Below are 15,852 nucleotides of genomic sequence, written 5' to 3'. Positions count from 1 at the left end.
TGTACCAAGGCCAAGAATAATAGATTAGCATTTGTCTTCCACACGTACTGAAGTAATACAAGCTTTGAATAGGTTTGGGTTCATTTTAGGGATGGTTCTAAGAAGGCTAGCAAGTCTCTCAGTGATCATTTTGATTCTTCTATGTTGCTCTAGGAATGCCGGATGGATAAGGTCTTGCTGTGAGCTAGACCTCCTCCCTGTATTGAAAGAGGATCGGTAAACTTGGGCAATGTCTAACATTATCTTTGTCCTAACAAGTCTCCAGTGAAGGAGACTAACCTACAGCTTGTTTCTAGTACTTCTTATCCTTGATGTTTTTCCAGATACCTAACCTCTCTGCTCAGTAAGATAAGTTGATTTGTACTCCCCATAGTCCCAATCAATTTTCCAATGTATTTGTAGTTCTGTGGTTATTTGGGTTATGGTCTCCATGTTCTCTCACTTATTCTTGCTAAGTCTTTCTCAGAAAACAAGATTGCAGCAACCCTTTCAGATAAGCAATGTTTTCTTTTCAGTTTATATCATGATTCTTTATTCTTGACTCTTCAGTTTGCAAGCCTGTTTCTTACTATGGAAGCTTAGATTGAGGACGTACCTTCAGCTGAGTAATTCCTAGTGCAATGCTTAGTTGGATTATTCCTTTCCACGTTCCTGGTAATGATGGTGTCTGATGTTGGTACTTCCCTGAACGAGGATTTTCCTTTTGTTCAGCAGTATCATGGTGTTGGCTTCTCTGTGCTGTGTGATCTACTAGATCCATTACAGTCTCCTGTCCTTTCATGTCACATTGTTACTCAGGGAGTTTTGTTTTTTATGCAGTTTGGGGCTTTATGCTGTCTTTCCTGTGATTTCATTATTGTGATTTTTTGAGTTGTCCTAACTCAGGATGATCTTGGCAGTTAGTTCTTCGCACCTTTCAGCTTGGTGCTGTTCGCTTGTTCTGTTCCTTATTCCAAATCATGATTAAGTATATTAAATAGTTTAGCTGTAGAACGTCACTATAAATGCTATCCTGCACCTTCAGTCGGTGGTTGAGAGCTATTAAAAACAAACAAATCTGATTTTGAACTTCATTCTGGACAACTTCATCCCCCTCATAATCTGGCTTGAGTGAAAGAATGTATTTTTGATGGTGCTGCAAGTCAAGGCTCGGGTGTATGTATTGCTTTTCTCCTAGTCACTAGGACAATTAGTCCCTTAGAAAATCTTGAGTGTTTCAAGCCAATTGGCTTTATCCTTTATATCCTCCTAGTTGTTAAATAATTTTCTTCTAGTATCGTTATGAAATTTGAGTTAGGCTGAGTCATTTGTTATTTCCTGCATTTTTATTTGCCAATCTTGTGACTTCTCTTTTCCTTTTTTGGTTCAATTTGTTTCCAAGAGTGCATTTCATTATATGCCGTTGACTGCCACTTAGAGCATTCAGTAGTCCGGTCTGTTTCTCATTTGAATTTGTACTCCTAACCCCTCGTTTAATTTGGTTATATGAAATTAAACTTTCATGTGGAGACTGAAGCAAAGAAGCCTTTATGCCTTCTGGTATTTGCTTGCTTGCTTTGTTTGATAATGGATCTACGTCTTCCTTTCTATTTCCATGATGAAGTACTTTTCTTTTGGGCATGAGTGGTATGTGCTTCGATATGTTTAGCTTTTTTAACTAGTTTTTTGTTAGTGGAAATGTCATCTTTGTTTTCAGGGCCATCAGTGGTATTCTTGCTTACTGTGTCTTTTCTAGAGAAATTAATCAGCTGTCACGGCCTGAAATGTAGTGGCATTTGAATAAAAACCTACAATAAGACTGAAGACTAAATCCCTTAAAAGAAAAGTCTTGCTGGTAAGAAGGAAGGTCTCGTATCACTTAGAGTGATCAGAAGTTGCATTTTCTGCCCCATGACTTTTTGTAACAGTTTATCCTTTACTGTTATGACTGCCCACTGTGCCTAGTCCTGTTTAATAAAGCTCGATTCAAGTATCTATACCTCATCTTGAAAGTCAGGTTAGGACAGTATGCTCTGCAGAAATTTTTCACGTGGTGTCAAATGATGTGTTCTCTTCTTGGCTGGTACAGCTGGCTACAAAATCCTTAAAACGTAGGCTAGTGGGACCAAATATTAAGTGTTCATTTTGTCTGCTTTCATACAGTAGCTTACCCTGCTTTAAGTAGGACAGAGAGATCCTGAGGATTGTCTGTTCTCTCTGAAGTGCGTTCCACTGGTATGTGGTACGTTGATGTAGAGCAGGCTTCAACTTGGAGAGTTGAGCTGCAGAATGTTGTCGGTAGGATTTTGTCTGCCAAACTTCCCATCAGAAGTCAAGTTGAAGACTACAAGACGTGACCCTGAGGTCTCCTACAAGTTTTTTCTTGTTTTCTTAGGAGCTAAGGGGTAAAAAAAGAAAAAACAGAATAATTGAAAGTTTTCCTGTTCTAACTTACTGAAAGTCCAGAACTCATCTTTAAGCTTTTCCATAATGCTTGAATACGCTGGATCTGAGCTGCACAGTTCAAATGACAGTGCTCGATGGGAGAAAAAAAGTATATCAGTGAGGGCTTTAAAGTTTATTTTAAAAGTAGAGTTCCTGACTCTAAAAGCTGGGAAAAGGCTAGTTTGACACATTCAGAGAAAGGACAGGTGTTTTGTACAAATATCATTGAATTCTGTGGTTGGTGTCATGAGCTAGAAGTTCTGTAATTCGATGAGAAGGGAAAAGGAAAAGGTGAAGTCTGATGATGATGGCATCTTTTTCTATTACTGTGCATCTTTCCTGAAGAACCTTATGGAGACTTGGTTTTAGGGGGAGCGTGTAGTCTCTTCCCCTCCTTAATACGGGCATCTTCGTGGGGGTGGCTCTGTCTAGAAGTGGAGGAAGCATCTAGTATGCTACAACCTTCTGGAGAGACCAAGCACAGACACTCTGCAGAACAGGTAGGATGGGTCCCAAACAAGCTCCTTCCTGTCTGGTCACAAAATTAGTTGTGCCAAGTATTGACCCTGTTTTGTGCAACAGTAACTGTGCTTCTGCACCATGAACCTCATGTTTTGCATGCATTTTTTTGCCTAGGTGCAAGAAGCATCACAGTTTCTACAGGAAGGGGACAGAGAAGCAGCCTGGAGGATCCAGTTCTTTGTGGGATTGGAAGTTGGGAGAGGTCACTTCCCCATAAATCCCAAGGATCTAGGGGTCTAAAAAGACTGTGCCCACTGCCTTCTGTGCAGACTCCCAAATATCGCCTCCTCAGGGGATGTTGTTAAGGAAATTGAGCTTCCTGACCCCTGCTCACATATAGCACGTTGTCAACTGGGAAGCACAGATTGGTTGGTGCCCATATGTTTCTCAAACAGGATATTTTCAGTATAGCTATCGCTTGTGCTGAGCATCAGTGAGCCACAGTTTGTGGCATATGGAGAAGAATTTCTAATAACAGCATGCGAGAGGTTGAAGCTTTAAAACTGGTTGTTGGAAAATAACATTTGATGGCTGCTTTAAAAAGTATCCGTGAAGATGAATTTGGGCCTTCTAAAGGTTCCGATACAAATATTTCTTCTTAGGGCAGACAGTTGTGCAGTGTACCCGTAGTCTTCGGGAGGCTTGCTGGCCTCATCTGTTAAATGTCATCTGGAAAATAGGGCATTCCCTTTAAGGGAATGATTAAATAGGGACGCTGCCTCAAGGGGTAGTTTTCTGCACATTTATACAGTGACTGATAAAACCATATGGGTCTTGTAAGTCTATTCTAATTGAATCAGCTTTTATTGAAAGACAGAATTGCTAGAAATGCACCGAATGGATGAATTCCAAGTAAATGATTCACAGTGTAAAACAGCTAGGACTTTAAAAGCCCTGGAAATCGGAGCTGGCTGAAAGTTAGGATTCAAATATATATAGTATGTGTAGAAATGGCATTGTTGCTCTGCAATATGCAGATGGATGTACGTTATGTGCTCCCGTACAGACCGCTAGCTCCATTGTTTGCACTGTCATAATTATTCAGTTGTCTTTCTTTGCAGAGGGAGCTTAACGTACTGTTAACACTCCAGAATATGACAGAAGTGATGGTAATGAGAAAAAATAACTTGGGGTAACAGAGTAAATTATCGATCTTGAAGATGCATTTAATCGTGAGCTGCTTCGGTGTGGAAATAAAGGCTAGTTTCTCACAAGATGGCTTTGTGTGGTGATTAGCATGAGCATATTCATGTGACACGGCAAGCTAAACGTAGTTTAATCTGGTAGTTTTTATTCTATGAATAGCTTAATAGAGAACTGATGACTGAGAGAGGGTGAGCTGATCTGTGTCAGAATCCACAGAGTGCTTCTCGTGCTAGTGATGTAATTTAATTTCTAGCAACTATTGTATTTGCATTACGAGAAACAGTAATGGGAAATATTTTTTTGCTTTTCATAATGTGATTTTAACTGCTGAAAATGTAGAGTGGCATCATTACATGCACTGCTAGCTTCTGCGTAGACCACAGGTTGCAATATCTAATTGGCTATAGTGTTCACAGGGCTACTTAGTATGCACAGTGTTCCTGAATCTTTTTATTTTGCTTTGAGTACTATCACTGATGTGCTTATGCAGAAAGGAGTCTTTTTTTTTTCTTTTTTTTTTTTTTCTTCCTCTCCTTGCTCTATATTCTTTTTATTATTAGGAGGTAAGTTGTCATCTGGTTGCACTTGATCACAAAACCTCCAATGGTAATGTGACAAAAATTTGTTTTGTATTTTTTTAGTGAAGTTGAAAAAGCAGTTTTCTTAGTTCTGGAATATTTTATATTCAATGTTTTGGGACTACCTAGAAGCTCCTGTAGCACAAGGTGCTGTACAAAGAGCTTGCAGAGTGGATGTGACGGTTGATTAAAAGATAAGTGTGATTTTAAAAGTAAGTTTTGCTTGTTTATCCAACCTAGAAAAATTAAAATGTTAGTTGAAAAATTGCTTGGTGGTAGAAAATAGTCTCAAAATTTTGTAGCTACTAATTTGCAAGTATGTGAAAGAATGTATTATAAGTTGGCCTGTGTTGTGTGTGTGGAAGTGTGTAACAGTTCTCTAATTATTTGAGAATTAGTGTTTTGCATTTGACAAAAACAGGTGAATAGTCCTGTGCTATTGAAGTTTGAAAAATATTTCAAGACATTTTGCTTTAAATGCTTATTGTCAAGCTAGTCCTTGAAAAATTCATCATCTTCTTGAGGCAAGAAAATCAGTAAAACCGTAAAGATAGGGACACTTTTTTCTTCTGTTCTGCCAGACTGCCTGTATTTATTCCTTAATGATAGGGGTTTGTGCCTAAGCTAGAAGAAATGGCTTAAACTTTTGCCTTCTCACTTGGAGTTTATTTAGATTCTACCATTCAATATGTGTGAAATACAGTTTAATGACTGTTGATTGTCTGCGTTATTACACGAGGACAATTACTGTAATGACTCTGCAGAACTGTATGTATGTTTCAGTTCTGTTGATTTCTTTCTATATTATAAGGAACCGAAGCAACAAGAAACATGCTAAATTTAATTTAGGCCCATTCGTTCCATGTAAAGCTGTCAAAGCCATTACAACATCTGTATAAATACGGGCCTCGGTCTTCCAACATTTTGCATGGATTCCTAGTCTTTAAAAAAAAAAAAAATCTCTTTGCAGTTACAGTCTTTGCAGGCTGAAGTTGGCTCAAAACAGGGAAGATTGGAGTAGCTGTGGATGTTTTTAAACTTTAAGTGAAGTTGCTCACATTTGCTGCTGTTAAAGGCAAGCGTATTAAAGTGGGAGGCAAAAGAGTGGAAGGAGTATAGACGCAAAAATCGCTAGCCATATTTTAACGTGTTTTGCGGAAACTCTTCGGCAAAAGAGAGAAAACATGCCTGAGGAAGTGGGAAAGTTAATTACCTGATACGTGTGAAGTAACTGGTTCTCATTGTATGAGGGTGGGAGGAGGCGTATGATTGAATTACAAAGGATTCACTAACTGGTGGGAGGAAAGGTTAGTTATTTCTTAGGAGCTTCTACTTCAAGGTACCGTATTACTTGCTAAAGAATTCTGAAATGTCTCTATTTCCTTTTGGAGCCATTCAGACCTTCAGGCGCCTGACTCCAGATCATCAGTCCCTCGTGGAAAAGTCACATTCCAGAGCTGCTGGTTGTAACCTGTCCTGTGATCTTCAGAGTAAAAAGCTTTCTAAGCTCTATTACAAAGTTACAGATAGAACGTTGCATAATTGATGTCTTTTCAAAGACAGGCAGGAAGTGCATCATACTACAATATTTAACCATAGCAATACCCTGTAAAAATTGCTTAAATAGAGGCCTTAAGAAATGCTCAAAATGTTCGTACCTACGTGAAGAAGTTCTCCTAATAATATCCTTATTTTCGTCTAGTTGTTTAGTGTAAAATAACTCTACAGGCATCTTCCAGCTGACTCCCTGTGTGCATCTGCTTGCTTCAGAGATTAGGAATAACTTTTTGTTTTTACATTAATTACTCTAATTACTATGTTCAGACGTATTTGAGAATGTGGACCTTAGTTGTTAGAGAAATGAGGACATGCAGAGAAGGAGGTTTGAGTAGGGACTAGCAAGAATATGATGATTAAGTAGGAAGTGTGCAAAGATAAGCTTTTCTTGAGATTTCAGTAATGACTGTGAACTAGAAAAATGGAGATTAGAGTATTACTGTGGATATCAGATTTCTATTAGCTTCTCGAGACATTAATATTTAGGATAGATGTGAGTGGAAAACTATCTTCAAATAAATGATAAGATATTTAAAGCCTATACATTTGTATTGGGAAATGATTCAGCCTAGTAATGAAAGAACAGAGTAAGGGCTGAATAATTTGACTTTGTTCTCAACAAGATTTTAATGCACTTAAATGAATTCTACTTAGACTTTTGAAAGGCATGTATGATGCAAACATCAGCAAAACAAGACTTCTCTTAGGCTCTGGTTAAAGCTAACCTTGTTGCTTCCACTAGTTTTGTTTAGCTCACAGCAGCATATTGCTAATTGAGTTACTGAAAATGCAATGAACGCTATAACGTTAATGGTTGCTTTCTTATTCAAGGAGATTAATTATTTAAGAAAAAATGAACAAGTACTTTAACAGGAGCTTTACAGGAGTTTGTCTCTTATTTTTGGTGACTGTACCGAGAAGTGCTGAGCGGGCAGTCTGTAGCCTCCTTAGGTGCACGGCTGAGAAGAACACTTACGGTTCTCGGTGAGCTGATCCCACAGCTCTTGCACTGACTTGCACATGCATTCTGAAAACACTTATGGAAGTGTTCTAAGCTATCTGTTTCAATTGTTGTATTTTAATGTATTTTTGGTTTAGAATTTTAGTTTTAGCTGGTATATTACCAGCTAAACCTTTGTGAAGTTGTTCATGCAAATGATATTTAGGAACGGATTTTTATGAAACTATTTGATTAGGTATCTAATGGTAAGATTTGATGTCCTATAATGGTTTAGAGACTGAAGAGACTGGCATAAGCATCACTAGGCTGGCTTTTTTTTTTGTTTTGCCGGAAGGTGAGGAAAATACAATAGAGGATAAAGATACAAAGTGATACAGAATATTGACTGCAACAACAATGTGCAGTTCTCAGTACAAATATCTGAAATGTGTTCCAGATCCAGTACCAGAAAAGGTATGTAATGTGCTTTTTAGCATATGAAATCATGCTAAACCATATGAAATGTTGAGTAAAAGAGTGTAAGAGTATATTGACTTGTGCGAAGTAAAATATGTTTGCTGTTAGCAAATGGGTTGTACACTTAAAAAATGATCATTGGAAATGCCTCCACTTTATTTCCTTCATAAAGGCTGAAGCTATAGGAAGGAGGTGACCGAACTTAGCCCAAAGACCTGTTCTTTGTCAGGGATTATTCCTATTTTCAATAGCAATGCAGTACAAAATACAGACGAGTAAAGGTTTTTCAGTCTACATCCCGTCACAAGAGTTAAATTCGCTTTTAAAATCTAGGAGAACTGAAGGTTAGAAAACCTCAGGTGTGTTAACGGGGCACTTCTGAAAGCCTGACCAGCTGAGGGAACAGCAAAGCCTGGTGGAGGGGGAGTATTAGTAGCATGATTGAAATTCGAATTACATTTGAAAAAATGTTGAGTATCTGAACTCAGTCAGCTTCAGAAGCACACAGAAGTCTCACAGTAGCAGATGGAAGGGAGATTCTCAAGTCTTCAGGGTGCTGGAGATACAATTTTTCCAATACATTTTTTCATAATGATGTAATTCTGCAGAAACATCCAGGTGAACAACATACACACAACTCTTGTGGGCTTGATGGGAAGTGAGGAATTTTAAATTCAGTGCAGAGTAAGCTTAGAAGAGTTTGGCAGTGGCTTCAAAAAGCTTGCACTTCAAAAAGGAAACAGACCCCTGAAAAGGGGAGGGAGGACAACAAGATACGATTAAAGTAGGAATTAGTTGTGTTGTGGTAACTGTGGTAACTGTTTTTATAACATGGTACTGTAGGTGGTATGCTATTCTCAGGTATCAAGCGATTTTATCACTGCCCTGTTGACATATGTTTGATGTGCCTGAACCTTCTAGCATGGTTGGATACCTTAAAAATCATATGTTTAATGTACTGGGGATAGTACAGAAGAGTGTATCATTTGGGGGAAAAACAAGAATTTATGTCTGAATCCAAGGGAGTATGGTAGATTGAAAAATGATTGATCTCGAAATTATTGTTTAATTACTCAAGTAGAAGGTCAACCTGTGTTGAAGGTGCTAGTTTTGAATTGGAGAAGGGGTGGAATGCTTCTTTTGCATTTGGCAGTCATTTTGAGACGTGCCTTAGAGTTTTAATGCTGTTTGAATTGTTAGCATAATATAGCGTGGCCCTACGCATCGCCTTGTTGCTGGAACCATCGGCAGGAGGTTTTCCTCCCTGAGGCTACTGAGCGTTTGCACTGGCTTGGGAACGCGTGTGGCTGGTTACTGCACATCAGCTCATCCACCAGACTTCGTTAGTATGTCGGAATCCTTCATTTCTTCGTGCCTCTGCTAATAAATAGCTGTAGGAGTAGTAGTTAGCTCTGCCGTGATGGAATATCATCAGGAATGATATACTGAAGACTGCGACTCTGATTGCAGCGAATGCCCCCTGAGATGGATGGGCCGTGAGGGTAGGAAGCTCACCTTAAAGGATGAGGTAGATTCATGGGACACGTTTTATACGGAATTCAGTGGACAGCAGATCTGTCAGAGGAGGAAACCAGCAGTGTAGTTGTAGGCAAAGGAAAGAAAAGCTCCTGTGACTAAAGTAAGGATGAATGCATGAACAGAAATTTCTAGGTATCCAAATACAAATCCACTGAATTTAGGCGTGACTTAAAGGAGAAGTTGCATAAGCTTATATACGCAGGGTAACCTGGAAGGGAAAAATCAAAGGGGTATTAATCAGAAAATGGAGGTCTTGCCATAATGGTAGTGTTATAGCCATATTTCTTTGCAATTGTTTGTAGCGTGTAATTTGGGGAAGGTTGTTGTTTAAACGGTCTTCCTTCACAAGCAGTAAGCAAAGAAGATGGGATATGGGAAAGCTTGCAGTGGTTAGAGGAGCTAATTGACTTCCCCTTACGCCTAGTGATTAATTTTAGGTATTTTTTTCTTACAAACTGACAGAGCTTGTCTCCTCATGCTTTGACTGAAGACACTTTATGGGGAACCCCTGACTTTGCTTTCAGAGTTCCTACTACCCTTATCAGAACCGTGACAAGTTTTCTAGGCTTAATCCATAGTGCAGCAGCATACCTGTGTTTATAATGCAGGTTTTGGAACAAACTCCAAGATTGTCCCAAGCAGATATAAAGAAAGTTGTGTGTGTGTAGTGTTTGTAAAGGCCAAAGACCTTTACTGTACTGACCCTGTTCTGTTACCAATCAGCTTCGCGAGAGTTTGACCAAAGCTGACTTGTCGAAGTGGATTAGTTACTGCTTGTAAGGCCTTTTGGCAATAGTCATTTTGATAATTAATTCTTAAAAACCCTGGAGAGTGAAATTCAGGGCACTGACTGACTAGATTACTGGTTTCCAATCCAATTCTGCCATGCCTTGCTGGTGGGACAGAACAGATTTCAGACCTGTGAAGGAAGATGATGTTCAAAAATATGCCGGGCTCGTTACTTGAGTCCTGTGCAGCGCGGGCCTTAAGGGTAGCCTGTGAACAAGGAGCAGATGATCTGGAAATTGTCTTTAACTTGTGAGCCTTTATCCAGTCCTCCTGAATCACCCGAAAGGGAATATTTTGAAGAATAATGTGGATTTGTAATTCTTGAGGACAGGATTCTGTGACCAAGGGCAAGGCAAAATCAGTAAGGACTCTGTTCCAGATATTTCTAGCCTCTCTTTCTTGAGGGATGAGTCTGCTGTCTTGAACAAAAGGTCAGTGTCTCCCTGCAGGGAAGAGAAGTTTAGATAAATGGTACTGCTTAGGGACCAGGGGTACCTTTAAATAAAACCTCTTTAAGTCTTTGAAATCTCTCTCTCTCTTTTTTTCTTTTTTTTCTTTTTAAGAAGTAAAGCTCTTTTACAGTGGAGGAGAGCAAAAAATTCACGCACAAAGTTAAAATTATGGAAAGTGAGGAATACCATGTAGAGATTCCACATTTAAAACAGGTGAGAGTTTTGAAGAAACATCACAGGCTTTGTTTTGCTCAGGAGCCAAACACATTCTAGGAATAAACATATGTTTGGAGATAAGGTATAAACCTGACAACTCAAACCAATGAATAAACGATTCCTGGTGTATAGTTACCTGTTCTGTATGACAGTAGAAATATATCTCCTGTCCACGAACCAAATACAGTATAATACTGCAGTATTGGTGGTTGGTAGGGCAGTTACAACATAACATCCTTCTGTAGGAACACTTCACAGACAACTTTTTCCTGCTACCTAGGATGGGGCAAGATGCATATGGCTTTATAGGAAACCAGGGAGTACGATGAATTTGAAAACAAAATTGTATCAGCTCATTGACAGGGCAGGTAAATAAAACTGTTGTAGAATATTGCTGGAGTTATTGGAGGAAAATGTGGCAAGTAAACTGGCCAGGGCTCAATAGCAGGCTTAAATGTCTGGCTTAACATGTGGTATCCTAAAAGCCTTTAGATATGTTGCATACGTGGAGCTTGCTTTACAAAACAGATAATTTTCCATGTGGGGCAGGATAAGCCTCCAGCAAGGGCTTTTTGTCTGAATTGAAGCCAGGAGGTAGATGGATTTGAAAAGAGGGAAGGGAAGGAACGGGTCAAATTAGAATGGATCGAGGTCATCTGTTGAACACCATCTTTCGGCTTGATTGAGAGCTGAGGTTGGCAGCATTTCCTCGGTTTGGAGCCATTTTGTTAAGATTGGAAAGTAGTAATGCCTTTGTAGTGGTAAAAGATACAAAGCACAGGACATTTAGCTTCAGGAAAGAGCGTGCCTTTGAATAGTGTGTCCTATATGATAGATTCTTCAGAATATACGGACTCTGTAAACTGAGTATTATATATGACAGTACGCTTTTCCCACAGCAAGTTGAAGAGGTATCTGTGATCAGCACTGAGAATTAATGATACCATCTAGCTTCTCCAGGTGGAAGAGCCTAAGTTCTGAGCTCTGTGATACTGGCAGGATAGAGTACTGGTTCTGCGTGGGCCAGTTCAAGTCCAGCGTGGCTCTCACTGAATCAAAGCGAAGGTGTTGGCTGCTCTAAGGCAGGGCTGTTCATGTCTCCACACTCTGCTGCATGGCCATTCGGTTTGGTGGGCTTGGTTAGTTCAGGATATGGGGCACCAAATGGGTGAGTCCTCACTGAACCCTGCACGCAGGGGAGCATCCTGCTGACATGGGTCTCCAATGAGTCCCACACAGCCCTAGGTAGATTTGGGGCTGGTTCCTGGAAAACCTGTCACGGTCTGTCCACACCGTGCTCTTTGTTTCCAGACTGTAGCAGATGGGCCCTAGAGCTACTGTACTGTCAGAATTTGAGCTAGTACACATAGCAGTGCAGCAGTGTTTTATGGACTCCCCATGGCTGTTGAACAGCACTGTGCAAATGTAGCTGTGGCCCATCTGAAATAAATTCATCCAGACCCCAAGATGCTTCAGCATTAAGCCAGTGTTGTTGGCCCACTGCATGCGTGGTGCACAGCCCAGGTGACAGAGTTTGCTGTACTTGTGCTGCCTGTGTTGGTTATTATATTGTACTTCGCTATTTTTCAGCTTGCTTTCAAGTCTGACCTGCTTTCTTGTAATGAGACCAAGTTACCTGCTATTTCAAATGGGTCAAAATTTTATTTATGTAGATTATTGATGACTGCCAGGTGTGGGATATTATGAAGATGTCCCAAATGACTTATGAGCAGCAAGGTATTGTGTTGAGCTCTGGGAAATGGAAATGGCTTGGGGCATAAGTTCCAGATATCATTTGTGTCTAGTGCACTGCTTATATTCTTGAATTGGAAAATATGTTTGTTTATTTTAAGAATACCAACAAAAAGAACTAGCCTGTCCTTCCCAGTATTAAATATCTGCTGCCTTTGGGAGCATCAGTGTTAAATGCATTTCTGCACACAAATCGTAAATAGACAGTCCTCTGCAGCCTCTGCAAATACATCTTCTAAAACAGCAGCAAGAACAAATCCTGTAAAATTAAATGGAATCACATCCTGCAACAAGAATAGAGTTAAAATAATGACATCCTTGTCAGTTAGAATTAAGGGTATTGTTGGGAAGAAAAAAAATGTGTATTTGAATGTTTGCGTTTCTATCTACTGGGGTTTCAAAAACCTATATATATACATATATATTTTTTAAAGGAGATTATAAAGTGTGTATTTGTATGCAGCACCTTCAAAGTAACATTGGAATGGGATAATAAAACCATGATAGATGCGATTAGAACAGAAGCATCTGTAGAAGTGTGGTAGCTTGTGATGGTAACTTAGATAGTTGGCACTGGCTGAAAAGGAAAACTAAGGGTTGGAGGAAGAGATGCAGAGTATTTGAAGCTGTGATGTTTAGCAGCTTCTTGGAAGCTCAGTAAATCAGTTTTTGTTGCAGTGTTCAGTGCATAAACCTTAAAGTTCTTTCCCTGTTGGAAAGAAATGATAGCATTTTGTATGCTTCTTTTGTATGGTGTTCCTGTTAAAACAACTGAAGTGAAATCACTAAATAAAAAATGCAAAGTTTCGAGCGGCCGACCATGTATGTGAACAGGCGATATATATTGTATTTATGAACATTTCTGCCTGTAGCTCTGGCTTGTTCAGTTGTAAAGCCACTCCTAGTGGGAGGCAACAACCATTGTAATCGTAATGCAGAAGTTTACAGAGCTGCTTTACCTGTTAGCTCAGGTGCTCTTGCATATGCTCAAAAAGCAAACTACCATAAGTATATTGATAGTTTAATAGTCACCGTTAATGTTATCTGTATTTACTCTGTAGCAGCCTTTTACAAGGGCTCTTTAACAGTTTTTGAAATCCGGTAGTTTAAATAGACATATTTTGGCAAATTATCAAAATCAATTTCCTGTTACAGGAATAGTTTTTCTTATGTTTATCTTTCTGCAAGAAACCCTTTCTCTGTATAAGTTCCCTCATGTTTGAATGACATGATCCAGCTACCACTAAATTACAAACAATTTCATCGGTTTAAAACTTCATGAGTGAAGTTATCTTCTGAAGCCTGCGTGCCTTGCCAACTGCTGGCTTGCAGTTCAGTAGCCCCTTGTTGAGTCCCTGAGGGGAAAAAAAGGAACATGTGAATGACTAAATCATTGCTGAGATGCGAATTTTTATTTTATTTTATTTTATTTTATTTTATTTTATTTTATTTTATGTTTTAAACAAAAATGTTGAACACCTTATTTAAGAAATCTGGAAGTAACAAAGTAGTTAACAAATTATAGAACACAGACATAACTGATACACAACTTCAGAGATAACTGACATCAAATTAAATGTACATTTGACAGATGAGGAACTTTAACATTCTTAGGGCAAAGTAATACCCTCAATATGGATGTGCTTCTGCGAGAGAGAGATGCAAAGAGTTGGGCCAAAACTGTGTCTCAAGTAAACAGAGGGAAGATGGATGTTTAATCAGGATGAGTATAATAACTCAGTGGAATTCGTTGTCACAGCAGAACCACGTAGAACCTTTTGATTTATTTTTAGTGCATCTTTCCAAACATTATTCTCTTATTCTCCAGGCTTTTTTTTTTTGTGGTCTTTTTGTCTTAACCAACTTCTGTTCCTTGTGGCAAAGATCCTTTTTTTTTTTTTTCCTTTTTTCCCCTATTTCATTTTATGGTATTAGACACTAGATAAACAATGTTATAAACCTAGGATTTAGTTCTAAGCTTAATTTCCCAGCTGTGCTCTAACAGAAATATTCTAGTTTGTCCTCTGGAATTGAAATTGTTGCAAAGTGAGAATTTGTAAAATAGCTGTTTAAGATTTTTACTTCTTCCTCCTTACTAAGTTTCCATGATTATGGTATTGTCCACAACCCAGCGCAATAATTAATTCTGTGTGTAGAAATTCACTGCTGCCTTACTTCATAAGTAATACATCAGATTATTCTGTCAGGTCACTGTGTAGCAATGGTGGGACTGTCACCTGGCTGTCACTGGAAATATTAACTCACATAACCCTGTCTCCTGGAGCAGTCTTCCATTCGAGATAGGTGATGAGTTTTGTTTATATATCAGAAATATTTTCTACCGAAAATGGTAAGTTTGTGCATCAATTACACCTTGGTTTCTTCCTGTCTTGTTATGAACCGCTATGACAAGCGCTTGAAACAGTTCTGGGGCAAGTTTTCTAAACAACCTTCTGTGTATTCTGTTCATGTAAACAATTTTTATAGTCCATTGAGTCATTTCAGTGATTTTGCACTCAATATTTTGTGTGTTTTCCGAGGTGCTGCTTGCCGTGCTCACCCGAAAAGCATGTGCTCATACATTTGCTAGCTGATATAAACCGGGTAGTTTTCACTAATCCGCTGTTGATCTTTTCCTCTCTGTGAGTTAGCGTGGGCTCAGTTCATGAGTGGGTATTTGGTAGCTTAGTCTTTACCCCGAAGTTCTTATGTGTTTACATTTTTCTTAGGTTTTATTTTAGCTTTGATTCATTAAGAACTTGCTGTGAAGACTCATGAAATCTCAAATGTCTTGTATCAACTGCCTTTCCTGCACTTTGTGCACTCTTGTAACTTGGCTTTCTCTCTAACTCGAACTACTGCAATCATTACTGAAAATATAACTTGCTAATGGCAGCTCCCTTGATTTTTTTGCTTTTGCTATTTCACTCAGTACTTCACCTAAGCAAGAAGTGCCAGTAAGGTGATCTTGTGGGTTGGGGTCAATACATGTGCATAACAGCTGATAGCTTCTGTAGATTTAGTAACTGCTTTGTATTTTTAGAGTATGACAGTGTATATAATTAGTGCTTTTTCTATTTAAAAACAAACAAACAAAGCCACAACACAACTAACAAAATCCAAGAGCTTTGCAGGGTAAACATTTATTTTGGAGTAGAAATTTGCATCTTTAAAATCTTTATAGAATTACAGAACCTTTATTTTTGTGTGTCATGACTGGAAATTTCTTAATTACAAAACCTCAAAATAAAGAAATATGTTAGTGTTGGACAGAGTAAAAGTGTTTCATTTCACGTTAGAGTTCTCCTATTCTATTAGAAAATACAGTAAAAATGAGAGAATTTCAAAATTACTTGCAGCGTTATTATGCTTCCAGGAGCATCATACTGCTGCTCCTTTTCTCCCTTGGTTTTTGGTTTGCATCAAAATTTGGAAAAGAAACCTGTGCTGTGCATTGTGA

General features: G+C 38.8%; 1 protein-coding gene across 1 annotated transcript in view; it reads left to right on the top strand.

Annotated features, from left to right (window-relative positions):
* The window catches only part of YAF2 (YY1 associated factor 2), a 28,584-nt gene that overhangs the window by 7,091 nt on the left and 5,641 nt on the right, over positions 1-15,852 (top strand). The window lies entirely within an intron of this gene.

Source organism: Cygnus olor, chromosome 1 (genome assembly GCF_009769625.2).
Source record: "Cygnus olor isolate bCygOlo1 chromosome 1, bCygOlo1.pri.v2, whole genome shotgun sequence".
Classification (NCBI taxonomy): domain Eukaryota; kingdom Metazoa; phylum Chordata; class Aves; order Anseriformes; family Anatidae; genus Cygnus; species Cygnus olor.
Note: the sequence above shows the minus strand (reverse complement) of the source record. Positions and strands in the feature narration are given on the sequence as shown.